This window comes from Sciurus carolinensis, chromosome 19 (assembly GCF_902686445.1).
Source record: "Sciurus carolinensis chromosome 19, mSciCar1.2, whole genome shotgun sequence".
Taxonomy (NCBI): Eukaryota; Metazoa; Chordata; class Mammalia; order Rodentia; family Sciuridae; genus Sciurus; species Sciurus carolinensis.
The window spans coordinates 3533171-3547257 of NC_062231.1; the positions used below are offsets into that span (position 1 = coordinate 3533171).

The 14087-nt window shown below is 43.3% G+C and overlaps 1 pseudogene; it reads left to right on the top strand.

Moving 5' to 3' along the window:
* Window positions 1-5762: 5762 nt before the first annotated feature.
* LOC124971141 (rap guanine nucleotide exchange factor 2-like) overlaps window positions 5763-14087 on the top strand; it is a 96015-nt pseudogene continuing 87690 nt past the window's right edge.

Genomic DNA, 14087 nt, shown 5'->3' on the forward strand with positions numbered 1-14087 from the left:
CATTAACATTCAGGGTTATTATTGAGATATGACTTGTATTCCCATCATTTGGCTTATTTTGGTTTTTAAGTTGGCTTGGTTTCTCCTTTGAGTGGTTTTTCTCTAAGGTAGTTCCTCCCTTTGCTGACCTCATTGTTGTTTTTCATTTCCTCCTCATGGAATATTTTGTTGAGAACATTCTGTAGTGCAGGCTTTCTATTTGTAAATTCTTTTAACTTTTGTTTATCATGGAAGGATTTTATTTCATCTTCAAATCTGAAGGTTAGTTTTGCTGGGTAGGATTCTTTTTGGCAACCATGTTCTTCAGAGCTTGAAATATGTTGTTCCAAGCCTTCTAGCTTTTAGAGTTTGGGTTGAGAAGTCAGCTGCTATCCGTATTGTTTCTCCCCTATATGTAATCTGATGCTTTTCTCTCGCGTCCTTCAAACTCCTATCTTTATTTTGAACGTTAGGCATATTCATACAATGTGCCTTCATGTGGATCTGTTGTGATTTTGTATATTTGGTGTTCTGTAAGCTTCTTGTATTTGATTTTCCATTTCCTTCTTCAGGTTTGTGAAATTTTCTGAATTATTTCTTGAATAGGGTGTTCATTCCTTTGGTTTGTATCTCTGTGCTTCCTCAATCCCAATAATTTTTTAATTGGTCTTTTGTGATGTCCTACAGTTCTTGGAGATTTCTGTTCATGATTCTTACCATCTTCACTGTTTGGGCAACTTTATTTTCAAGATTAAATATTTTGTCTTCATTGTCTGAGGTTCTGTCTTTCAAGTGGTCTAGTCTGTGGTGATGCTTTCCATTGCGTTTTTTATTTGGTTTATTGTTTCCTTCATTTCAAGGATTTCTGTTAGTTTTTTTTTTTTTTTTTTTTTTTTTGAGAATCTCTATCTCTTTGTTGAAATGATCTTTTGCTTCCTGCAGGTGCTCTTTCAGCTTATTGGTATTATCATTCATTGCCTGCATTGTTCTCTAATCTCCTCCTTTGCTTCACGAATCATCTTAATCATGTATAATCTGAAGTCCTTTTCTGACATTTCTTCTAACATACTGTCATTGGATTCTATTAATGTAGAATCTAGATTTGTTTAGATCATTTTCTTCTCTTGTTTTTTAATGTTGTTCATGTATCTTCCCCCTCTAGCAGTGCAGATCTGGGTACTGCAGATTCCCCCTATAGGCTTATAGTGGCCCTATAGGTTTCAAAAACCCTTTCTTTAAGGGGAGATCAATATTAGCAGTGCCCAAATCAGACATTATGCAATCCTAGACCAAATAGCCCCTATGAGGACAATAACAAAATTGTCGTAGTAAACAGAATGAGTTCAAATATTATCTTTGATAAAACAAACAGGCTTGCAATAAGGTCTGCAGCTTCTAATGGAGGACAAGAAGGATGCAGAGGGTTGTAGAATGTGGCTGTTAATGGGATAAGAAAAGAATATACAGAGTTCTTGAAAATAGAAAGCGTGAGAGTGTAATCAAAAGAAATCGGATGTTAGCATGCAAAAAAGGGAGAAAGAGACTCTGAGGGAAAAGGTAAACAAAGGAAAAGAGAGCAGAAAGGTAAAGAATAAAAACTTAAATTTTTAAAAGGAAAAAAAGAAAATCTACTGTATAACAGTCATATACTAATGAACCTCCCAAGTGTTCCAGTAGCCTCATGCATGAGAGGTACCTGACAGTGAGCTTCAAGTCCTCCAGCAGGAGTCTCAGGATGGGATTTGCTCCACCGAAAGATTCAGAGCTACGGCTTCCAGGATTATCCAAGATGGCATACTCTGGCTTCGAAATATGTTGGCAATGGGGAGCTGCAACTCAGGGGGTGGTGTGGTCAGCTGGAGGTCCTGGGAGGCGGGATGTGGTTGGTCGGGCAGGATCCTGGAGGTCCACTGTGTTTGGTGTGGTGTGGGATCCTGGATGCTGGGTTGCAGTCAGTTGGTCCTGGGGGTCCTGGCAGCAGGGAGCAGTCAGTCGGTCGATATGAGGGCCCCAGAGGCAGGGAGTGATCGGTCAGGCTGAGGGATCCTGGAGACGGGGCTCAGTCAATCTGGCCAGAGGTCCTATGGGGCCTGACTGTTGTCTCAAAATGGCGGCAGCCATGTGTAATCAAACCTGCAGGTACTGTAACAGTGAACTTCCAAGGAACAGCAGGCAGCTGGTGCTCCACTGGCGGTCGGCGATCAGTTTACTGACTGTTGTCGGAGGATGAGGGGTGAACCTCGTGCATTGGCTGATGGATAGGTGTAGGCATGCGATGGATGGGCCAGAGGCAGGCAAATGGCAGATGATAGGCACCTGACAGTGAGCAATCTGCACTCAAAAAGGCATCGATATGCTGGCAGACTGCAGGTCACCACAGCAGACAAATGGGGTAAACACCAGGGCATCGATAAGCAGCAAAAACTGCCTCACCGAGAAACAGATATCCTCTGCTTGAAACTGGAGTTACGGAGAGACAAGGAATGCAGCCTCCCTCTAGTCCACCATCTTGGATCTATCCTCATTCTAACATTTTTGAAGGAATGAGATATTGTGCTCCACTTGTGTACGATGTGTCCAAATGCATTTTATTGTCATGTATAACTAATTAGAAAAAAATGAAAAATTTAAAAAATAAAGTTACATTTGATTTCTTGACTTTCCTTACACTTGCTTAGAAAATATTTCATATGCTGGATTATTTAGTGTTCATCTTCTTACATTCTTTCCAAATCGCCATGTCTCAGTCCCCTGTCCTATCCTGAAATAAAAAGTACTAAGAAATGGGGAGAAAAACCTGTGTTTGTTGATGAGAAGGTGACAGGTGGACAGTACCCATAATGACTACAGATTCAGTGCCACCCTGTGTGCCATGAATGAGGTGGGCGTCACTCAGCCTGGTGATTCAGTGCCTCCCAGGGCAAAATGTGGCAGGTGGGAAGGGCTGAAGCCCCCTGAGCAGGAGAGCTGGAACATGCACGTCAGGGCTGGGAAGGCAGCGGCTCCCTCTCCCCACTAACAGAGCCCCACGGACTCCTCTGCTCCTGGGCAGGTGCACGGAGGGGGAAGGGTGTTGAGACCAGCCATCCACAGATGGGCAAGTGAATCCCAAGGCAGGTCCAGGAGGCTCCCAGACACGTGGGCAACAAGGGGCACAGATATGAAATATGCTGAGGGCACAGTGGCAAATGCCTCAGCCTCTTGCTGAGTGATCTTAGGAAAATGATGCATCTCCTTGAGACTCGGTCTTGTCACTTTTGAGAATGGAAATAAAATTTGTTCCTAGGCCCCAGGAAGTTATATAGATAAACCACTTATAGTCAGTCTATGTCATGCATTCCTGTCCAAGGCAGCTATTTAGTAATGATGATAATGACATGTTTCGGAATTCACACCTGGAGGGTCAGAAGAAATATTAAGGATCATTCAGGCCAGTATGTCTTAAAGTTCTGTGTTCACCAGTGACCTGGTCACAAAGACAGATGCCAGATCCCTCTGCAGCCCTCCGAAGCTGGGCTTCCTGCAGAAGGTCCCAGATGCCAGTCAGATAGGCCTCATGGGAGCACAGACCCCGTGGTTCCTTCTGAGCCCCAGTCTTCCTCCAGTGTCTGAACCTACTTCAGCCCTTCTCCACTGAGCAGTTGCCAACAGTGCCCGTAGCTCTCAGGGAGAGCAGCCCCCTTCTTCCCAAAGCAGCCTCTTCCATGTGGAGACAACTGTGGCTGGGACACGGTTCTCCACAGCAAAGGAGAACTGGCAATGGAAGTCAGGGGAACAGAGAAGGGAGAGGCAGGTCCTCACTGTTCTCTGGGCCTTAATTTCCGCAGATCAGAAATGAGGCCGGTGTGCCCCTGGCGAGTCTGTGTCCTGCCAGACATGGTCTGCAGGCAACTAGGATTCCAGAAAGATACTCAAGGCTCAAGACTGAAAATATAAATGTTTTCCGCTTAATGTGAATACAATATTTAAAATAATTAACCTGAACCTGTCTAATTTATAATAACATAAAGAATATAGGCAGTTTTAAGGGAGTATATATTTAAGCAAGAGTACCATGGAAGGTATGTTAAGGCACCATTGTGTGCTAGGGGAGAAGTCACTCGCCTTCAAGGAGCCTGCCTGATCCCCACATTGGAGAAATTCAACCCTGCTGATTGTGCAGGATCTGGTGTACTCTTGTGTGCCCCTCAATGGGCCACCAGAATGAAGGGAATTTTCCAGTGAACTTGAAGTTGAGACCCATTGTGTGGCCATTTTACACAGAATACTGTGTGTGTGTGTGTGTGTGTGTTTTGGAGTTTCCTGGCATTAGAGTCCGTAGGAGAAGGGCCATTTGATCATCAACATGCTTCCCACGCCCACTAGTTCAGACGCAGCCCATCTGTGGTGTTACCTGAGCACCTGCATTTCTAGTGTCCAGGAGATGATGAGGGTCTTTCTTAGAGCTCATAGGAGGCAGGACTGACATTTTCGGGGTCTCTGGAGAACTTGCTGTGGATCCCAGGTAAGCGCTTTGCTCTATCTGGCTTCCATACTCCCATGGTAGGAAGAGAACTTTGGACACGTGTAATGGCTCATCCCTGAGCAAGCATCATAACTTAGTCTGAGCCTGCCATAGGGAATCTAGACCGTGGGGTTTCCTCTGTGAACCCTCAGGTGCACCAGGAAGCACCCATGGGGAACACGGTGGCAGGCTTCACCTCCTGCTTTGGGGAGGCAAACTGGAAGTGGAAGAAAGGGAGACTCCCCCCTTCATCTCCCATCTCTACCCGGGTGACCTTCCGCAAGGGGAAACCTCTCCAAGTTTATTCCAGCGTGGGAGGGTTTCTGACAAGTCACTGAGAAGCACTGTTGTTCCCCTGTCAGGCTTAGCAAGAGGAGCTGGGTGAACTGAAATGATGCGCAGAGTGGTCCTGTGGAGGCCAGCCCTGAGGAGCAGGGGCAGGGTGCGGTGCAGTAGAGCTGGCCAGGTGGGGCCTAGGGCAGGGAGTGGAGTCCAACCCACGAAGAGCAGCGGGCGGGGCGGGACAAGTAGAGCACGTGGGGCCCTGCTAATGGGCGGAGCCTGAGGGGCGGAGCCGTCGAGACTGACGGGGCGGGGCTGGAAGGGCGGAGGCAGTGGGGCTGAAAGGGCGGATGGTGGGCGGACCCAACTCCAGACTGAGTGGAGCCCAACCCCTAGGGGGAGGGGTGGGGCGGGGCCTATTGAAGCAAGTAGGACCCGTCTAATGGGCGGAGCTGGAGGGGCGGAGCCAGCGGGGCTGGCGGGCGGAGCCAAACTCCAGAGTGAGTGGAGCCCAACCCCTAGGAGGAGCCGGTGGGGCGGGGCCTAGGGAAGCAAGTAGGACCCGTCTAATGGGCGGAGCTGGAGGGGCGGAGAGCCAGCGAGGCTGGCGGGGCGGGGCTGGAGGAAGCACGTTGGCGGCGCAACCCCGCCCAGGGCTCCTCAGGTGAGCTCCGCGCAGGAATGAGGAGCTTCCCTGGTGAACTGAGGGCGAGGTGGGTGCGTCCTCAGGAGGCGAAGGGAGCCGGAGAGGCGCGTGTCTGGAAATCCTGTCAGAAGTCGTGTGGAGTCAGCGGGGAGCAGGTCCCTTTGGTTTCCGAGGCCCAAAATGTGACCTCCGAGGCTGCTCCGTATGGGCCTCAGTTTCCCACCTTCACAAGGAGGCCATGGAGGGAGGCTGAGGACGAGGCAGCCATAGTCCCTCCCTCTCACCGGCCTGCTGTGGACTTCCATGAATTTAGATAGAAGGTCCATGGGCCTTCTGGGAGAGGTCGAGGGGATGTCGCCTGAGAGACTTGGTTCTGGGAGTGACGTTTGCCCCAGCGTGTTCACGGGGGACCTCTCCTGGTGCCTGCTGTGTAGACGGTGCTGTGTAGACAGTGTGACGTTGTTCACAGAGACTCATCCTGATGCCTGCTGTGTAGACTGGTGAGGCCTGGAGTCCAGAGTGTAAGCGTGTGGCGGCTGTGTAGACGGTGAGGCCTGGAGTCCAGAGTGTAAGCGTGTGGCCGGCTGTCACTCACTGCAGCCTGGTCCGGATCCCTCAGGGCCCCTCACTCACCCAAGGGCAGGGGCTTCCTGGCGCCTGGGCAGGAGAGAAGCATGGATGGGGAGGCGGCCTTGTCCCGGGGACTCGCTGCATGTGTTAAGCGGGACAAGGAGAGAGGCCTGCCTGTCAGGCTGGTGCGAGGCCAAGCTCAGCTTCGTGATTCTCTAAAAGACGATCTGGCAATGGGTGGGGTGGGACCAGGGTTTTGACATTGTCTCATGAAGACATACATGTGGGAAAACATTCTCCTTTCTGTTTTAATTAATTAGAATTATTATGAAGCAGTCCTGGGTTCTAAACATTCAGGACATAAATAAAAACAAATCAGCCAGGAACCCCTGCTGCCCTTCTGGAAGGGGCTGCAGTTCCATTGGTCTGGCCCAAGAATTCCGCCCCAACAGGCATTAGACACTAGGTGGCGCCAGAACTGCACAGGCACTAAGCAGGCCTGGCCCCTTTAGGCCTCTGATCTGATGCCATCCGTGGTGAAGTTCCCACCGCTGAATTATTAAGAAACACCTCTCATCATGTCTCTCAGCTGCCCCAAGCCCTTCCTACCTGTGAGATAAAGGCTCCTTCAGGATCTGTACTTGACATTCTTCTCCAGGTGCATCCCGTGAATCCCCGACATTTCGAGAACACCTGTCAGCTAATCTCTATGGCACTCCCCGTGCTTAATGTGATTTATTTTCATTGTTAGAAGTGCTGAGCTGGGGCTGGGTTGTGGCTCAGTGATAGAGAGCTCGCCTAGCATGGGTGAGGCTGGGTTTGATCCTCAGCACCACATGGAAATAAATAAATAAAATAAAATAAAAGCCCATCATCAACTAAAAACAATATTTAAAATTATCTGTAGTTCACCAGCCTTGGATTACCTGTTCACTGGCCTCGTTATTTGAAAGCCTTTAGTATTAATCTTAAGAGCAGCAACTATTGTTAGTATAACTCAGTAGATTTTATGTATACAATTCATTGTTCCACTAAGAGAGGGAGTATTATTACTCCCTCTACCAAGAGTGTTTAGGTCCACCGTCTCCTTGGGGGTAAAACACATATTTGGATTCCCAAGTGAGATAAGGGTCTGAATTTAGTTGTGACCTCTTCCTACAACTGTCATTACTGAGATGCTTCTAGACTCTTTGCCAATGTTGGGGGCATTTCTTTGTCTTTGCTGGACTCAGAGTTTCATAAGCCAAGAAATGGAATTCAATCAGAAGGATTCTCATTCCCCCCAACCCCACCTGGAGAGTCCCATTACTTTTCTACCAAAACTAATACTACTTTTTTTTATTGTAAACAAATGGGATACATGTTGTTTCTCTGTTTGAACATGGAGTAAAGGCGTACCATTTGTGTAATCATAAATTTACATAGAGTAATGTTGATTCACTCTGTTATTTTTTCCCTTCCCCCACCCCTCCCATCCCTCTTTTCCCTCTATACAGTAGTTCCTTCCTCCATTCCTGCCCGCCTCCCTAACCCTAACTCTAACCCTAACACTAACCCCTCTCAACCCCATTATGTGTAATCATCCACTTATTAGCGATATCATTCTTCCTTGGTTTTTGAGATTGGCTTATCTCACTTAGCATGATATTCTCCAGTTTCATCCATTTGCCTGCAAATGCCATAATTTTATCATTCTTTATGACTGAGTAATATTCCATTGTATATATATGCCACGGTTTCTTTATCCATTCATCAATTGAAGGACATCTAGGTTGGTTCCACAATCTGGATATGGTGAATAGAGCAGCAAAAAACATTGATGTGGCTGTATCTCTGTAGTATGCTGATTTTAAGTCCTTTGGGTATAGGCCAAGGAGTGGGATAGCTGGGTCAAATGGTGGTTCCATTCAAGTTTTCTAAGGAGTCTCCACACTGCTTTCCAGAGTGGCTGCACTAATTTACAGCCCCACCAGCAATGTATGAGTGTACCTTTCTCCCCAATCCTCTCCAACACCTGTTGTTGCTTGTATTCTTGATAATCGCCATTCTAATTGGGGTGAGATGGAATCTGAGGGTGGTTTTGATTTGCATTTCTCTTATTACTAGAGATGGTGAACATTTTTCCATATGTTTGTTGATTGCTTGTAGATCTTCTTCTGTGAAGTGTCTGTTCATTTCCTTAGCCCATTTGTCGATTGGATTATTTGCATTCTTGGTGTAGAGTTTTTTGAGTTCTTTATAGATTCTGGAGATTAGTGCTCTATCTGAAGTATGATTGGCAAAGATTTTCTCCCACTCTGTAGGCTCTTTCTTCGCATTGCTGATAGTTTCCTTTGCTGAGAGAAAGCTTTTTAGTTTGAATCTATCCCAGTTATTGATTCTTGCTTTTATTTCTTGTGCTATGGGAGTCCTGATGAGGAAGTATGGTCCTAAGCCGACATGTTGAAGATCTGGACCTACTTTTTCTTGTATAAGATGCAGGATCTCTGGTCTGATTCCGAGATCCTTAATCCATTTTGAGTTTAGTTTTGTGCATGGTGAGAGATATAGATTTTAGTTTCATCCTGTTGCATATGGATTTCTAATTCTCCCAGCACCATTTGTTGAAGAGGCTATCTTTTCTCCATTGCATATTTTTGGCCCCTTTCTCAGTATGAGAAAGTTGTGTTTATTTGGGTTTGTGTCCGTGTCCTCTATTCTGTACCATTGATCTACCTGTCTATTTTGGTACCAATACCATGCCATTTTTGTTACTATTGCTTTGTAGTAGAGTTGAAGATCTGGTATTGCGATACCCCCTGCTTCACTCTTTCTGCTACGAATTGCTTTAGCTATTCTGGGTTTCTTATTCTTCCAGATGAATTTCATAATTGCTTGCTCTATTTCTGTAAGGTATGTCATTGGGATTTTAATTTGAATTGCATTGAATCTGTATAGAACTTTTGGTAGTATGGCCATTTTGACAATATTAATTCTTCCTATCCAAGAACATGGTAGATCTTTCCATCTTCTAAGGTTTTCTTTAATTTCTTTCCTTAGTGTTCTGTACTTCTCATTGTAGAGGTCACTCTCCTCTTTTGTGAGATTGATTCCCAAGTATTTTATTTTTTTTGAGGCTCTTGTTAATGGAGTAGTTTTCCTAATTATTCTTTCCAAAGATTCATCACTTATGTATAAAAATGCAATAGATTTATGTGCATTGATCTTATATCCCGCTACTTTACTAAATTCACTTATGAGTTCTAAAAGTTTTCTGGTGGAATTTCCTGGTTCCTCTAAGTATATAATCATATCATCAGCAAATAGGGATAGTTTGAGTTCTTCCTTTCCTATTCGTATCCCTTTAATTTCTTTGGTCTGTCTAATTGCTCTGGCTAGAGTTTCAAGGACAATATTGGATAGAACTGGTGAAAGAGGGCATCCCTGCCTTGTTCCTGTTTATAGGGGGAAGGCTTTCAGTTTTTCACCATTTAGAATGATGTTATCCATGGGCTTAGTGTAGATGGCCTTTACAATGTTAAGGAATGTTCCCACTATTCCTATTTTTTCTAGTGTTTTGAGCATGAAGGGGTGCTGTATTTTATCAAATGCTTTTTCTGCATCTATTGAAATAATCATGTGATTCTTGATTTTAAGTTTATTGATACGGTGAATTACATTTATTGATTTCCAGATGTTGAACCAACCTTGCGTCCCTGGGATGAAACCCACTTGATCATGGTGCAGTATCTTTTTAATATGTTTTTGTATGCGATTTGCTAAAATTTTGTTGAGAATTTTGTGTCGATGTTCATTAAGGATATTGGTCTGAAATTTTCTTTCCTCGATGTGTCTCTGTCTGGTTTGGGCATCAGGGTGATATTGGCTTCATAGAATGAGTTTGGGAGGGTTCCCTCCTCTTCTATTTCATGGAATACTTTGAGGAGTATTTGAATGAGCTCTTCTTTAAAGGTTTTGTAGAACTCGGCTGAGAACCCATCTGGTCCCGGACTTTTCTTCGTTGGTAGACTTTTGATGACCTCTTCTATTTCATTACTTGAAATTGGTCTATTTAAATTGTGTATGTCCTCCTCGTTCAGTTTAGGCAATTCATATGTATCTAGAAACCTGTCGATGTCTTCAAAATTTTCTATTTTGTTGGAGTATAGATTTTCAAAATAGCTTCTAATTATGTTTTGTTTTTCAATCGTGTCTGTTGTGATATTTCCTTGTTCATTCTGAATTTTAGTGATTTGGGTTTTCTCTCATCTTCTCTTTGTTAGTGTGGCTAAAGGTTTATCAATTTTGTTTATTTTTTCAAAGAACCAACTATTTATTTTGTCAATTTTTTGTATTGTTTCTTTTGTTTCAATTCCGTTCATTTCAGCTCTGAGTTTAACTATTTCCTGTCTTCTACCACTTTTGGTGTTGATCTGTTCTTCTTTTTCTAGGGCTTTGAGCTATAGTGTTAGGTCATTTATTTTTTGAGTTTTACTTCTTTTATTGAATGTGCTCCATGAAATAAATTTTCCTCTAAGTACTGCTTTCATAGTGTCCCAGAGATTTTGATATGATGTTTCTTTGTTCTCATTTACCTCTAAGAATTTTTAAATTTCCTTCCTAATGTCTTTTGTTATCCATTCATCATATAATAGCATATTGTTTAATCTCCAGATGTTGGAGTAGTTACTGTTTTTTACTCTTTCATTTATTTCTAATTTCAATCCATTATGATCTGATAGAATATAAGGTAGTATCTCTATCTTCTTGTATTTGCTAAAATTAGCTTTGTGGCATAATATATGGTCTATTTTAGAGAAGGATCCATGTGCTGCTGAGAAGAAAGTGTATTCGTTCTTTGTTGGATGGTATATTCTATAAATGTCTGTTAAGTCTAAATTATTGATTGTGTTATTGAGATCTATGGTTTCTTTGTTCAATTTTGTTTGGAAGATCTGTCCAGTGGTGAGGGAGGCATGTTAAAATCACCTAGTATTATTGTGTTATGTTCTATTTGGTTTCTGAAATTGAGAAGGATTTATTTGACATACATGGATGAGCCACTCTTTGGGGCATAGATGTTTATGATTGTTATGTCTTACTGATTTATGCTTCCCTTAAGCAGTATGAAATGTCCTTTTTATTCCTTCTGACTAACTTGGCTTGAAGTCCACATTATCTGAAATGAGGATGGATACCCCAGCTTTTTTGCTAAGTCCATTTGCATGGTATGCTTTTCCCCATCCTTTCACCTTTAGTCTATGGGTATCTTTTTCTATGAGGTGAATCTCTTGCAGGCAACATTTTGTTGGATCTTTCTTTTTAATCCAATGTGCCAGTCTATGTCTTTTGATTGATGAGTTCAGGCCATTAACATTCAGGGTTATTATTGAGATATGATTTTTATTCCCGGTCATTTGGCTCATTTTTAAAAATTTTCATTTATATATTTTTTGACACGACTTGGTTCCTCCTTTATTTGACAATTCCTCTAAGATAATTCCTCCTTTTCCTGATTTGCTTCTTTGTTTTCATCTCTTCCTCATGGAATATTTTGCTGAGAATGTTCTGTAATGCTGGTTTTCTTTTTGTAAATTCTTTTAGCTTTATTTCATCGTCAAATTTGAAGGTAAGTTTTGCTGGGTGTATGATTCTTGTTGGCCTCCATTTTTTTCAGGGCTTGAAAAATGTTGCTCCAGGTCCTTCTAGCTTTTAGGGTCTGGATTGAAAAATTTGCTGATATCCATATTGGTTTCCCCCTGAATGTAATTTGGTTCTTTTCTCTCACAGCCTTTAAAATTCTGTCTTTATTTTGTATGTTAGGTATTTTCATTATAATGTGCCTTGGTGTGGGTCTATTGTAATTTTGTGTATTTGTAGTCCTATAAGCCTGTTGAACTTGATTTTCCATTTCATTCTTCAGATTTGGGAAATTTTCTGATATTATTTCATTGAATAGATTGCTCATTTCTTTGATTTGTTTCTCTAAACCTTCCTCAATCCCAATAATTCTTAAATTTGGCCTTTTCATGATATCCCATAGTTCTTGGAGATTCTGTTCATGATTTCTTACCATCTTATCTGTTTGTTCAACTTTGTTTTCAAGGTTAAATATTTTGTCTTCAATGTCTGAGGTTCTGCCCTCCAGTTTGTTCTATCCTATTGGATATACTTTTGAAAGACCCTATGACCCCCTGTCCAAGGAAGAACTCACGTAGTCACTGGCTGCAAAAGCAAGAGGCAGTTTATTGTCACACAGGCACCTGCGGGTGCTCAGCAAAACCTCAGCTGGAGCTTCGGTGAACTGGCACACCGGGCTTTGGGGTACAGGGTTTTTATAGGGTGAAGGGACAGGTTTCGCGTGCAGTAAGCAACAGGTTTCTTATTGGCTATTTTGAATCCAGCACATAGGTCACCTAGGTTGTTTCCTGCTTATCAGTTCCTGTTTCGACTCGATATTCTGTACTTTCCCAATCGCCCTGTTCTTTCTCAGTTCCTGTTTATCAGTGTAACGGCCTCCGGGCAGGGCATGCTGTTGAGAGCAGGGTGGTATCTGTGCTGCTAACTGTCTCAAGAACAAACAGGACTGCTAGGCCCCGTGCCCACCAAGGTTGCCAAGAGATATTTGTCCGAGGAATGTGTGGTTGCCTGGAGACCTTATCCGTCAAGGACGGGAGCGGGGCTTAGCCCCAACTCAGGGTTCAAGGCATGGAGCTAGGGCCTTTCATTCCCCCCTTTTTCTTTATCATGGATAGAATCCTATATCCATTTGTCCATCCTGCCTCGGTTATGCTGATGTTCTAAAAGTCCCAAGAAGTGAGCGCACCCTACATCTTTTATAGGTTAAAGTTTCTTTTGTTCTCCAATTTTTTCCCCCCTTTAGCTATAGGAACTCCTAACTGCTTTAAGGAAAAGGGGGCGCCGATCGTTCTGGCTGCTTTGAAGCTGAAAGGGGGCAGCGAGGGGTAAGCAGTTTGGAGTTCCTTTTTTAAAAATCGGGTCAATCGAGGGGTCCAAGGTAGAAGTCTGGTTGGGGAAGAGCAGGTTGTAAGTTATCTGGGGTGGGTGCTTCTATGATAGAAGAACAAAAAGACATGAGTACTCAAATGAGATTAGTACAAAATAAATGTTGCAGCATCTGGAACATTCCACTGAGTATCATGAAAATGACAGAAGTTAATCTCTCACCAGGAGGTGGAAGAACTGAGAAATTGTTCCCATTAACTAGGCCTAGCAAAGGCTGGAGAGGACAAGGCCTTTATTTGGGAACTTTGACATTGTCCAGGTTATCAGGAATGTAAACACAACATTTAACTCTTAATGTTATAGATGTTCCAAAAATATAGTTAAGCTACTTAATGTCATCTGATTTTGTAAAATATCCCTTTATTGGTATAACCTGTGTTTACTAGAGAGCTCTATACTTCTGTTACTTAGGGCTAGGTAATCATACGAGCAAACATAGATTAAGTCTACCTGTGTAGCTTAGGAAGGTCTGCAGGCCTTAAACTGACTAAAAACTTCTGACTCTGGCACAAGTGTACATCTTAAGTTACATTTAACTATTATTTGTTTTAAATGCCCAAGAATGGTTATATTTTGGTTTTAATTGTTTTGCTGGGTGTCCAAGATCAAGTTGGTCAAATTGACCTGGTTCCTGTCTTGTAAAAGAGTCAGCTGTGTTCCCACAGGGGCCACTTGTAGAGAACTTAAGGGCAGCTTTTTAGCTCCACCAGTGCCATTGGTTAGGCAGGGTCTCCTTGATGAGGTGACTTCCTTTGGAAGCATTAAGGGATGTCTCCCTTTTTCCATGACCCTCCTCTGCAGCAGATGCACTGAGCGAGTTTTTCATCCTCTAGTCTCAACAATCTCCTTGATCAGGAGGTTGTGTGACCCAGAGTTGCAGCGCTCCTTAGAGAAGTCCTCTTATTCCCTGGGTTCAGGCTGACTGAAGGCAAAAGATCCAAATACTGGCCTATCTTGCCTTCTGTATTTAATTCCAATCTCTAAGTTTGATCTTAATTATCCAGCAAGCCAGTTTCACCAGTCATAAAGTAAGAGTACTGGGCTTTAACTTTAATGTCCATAACTTTACAGTTACTTACCCTATTATCTAACTGGAGTCTG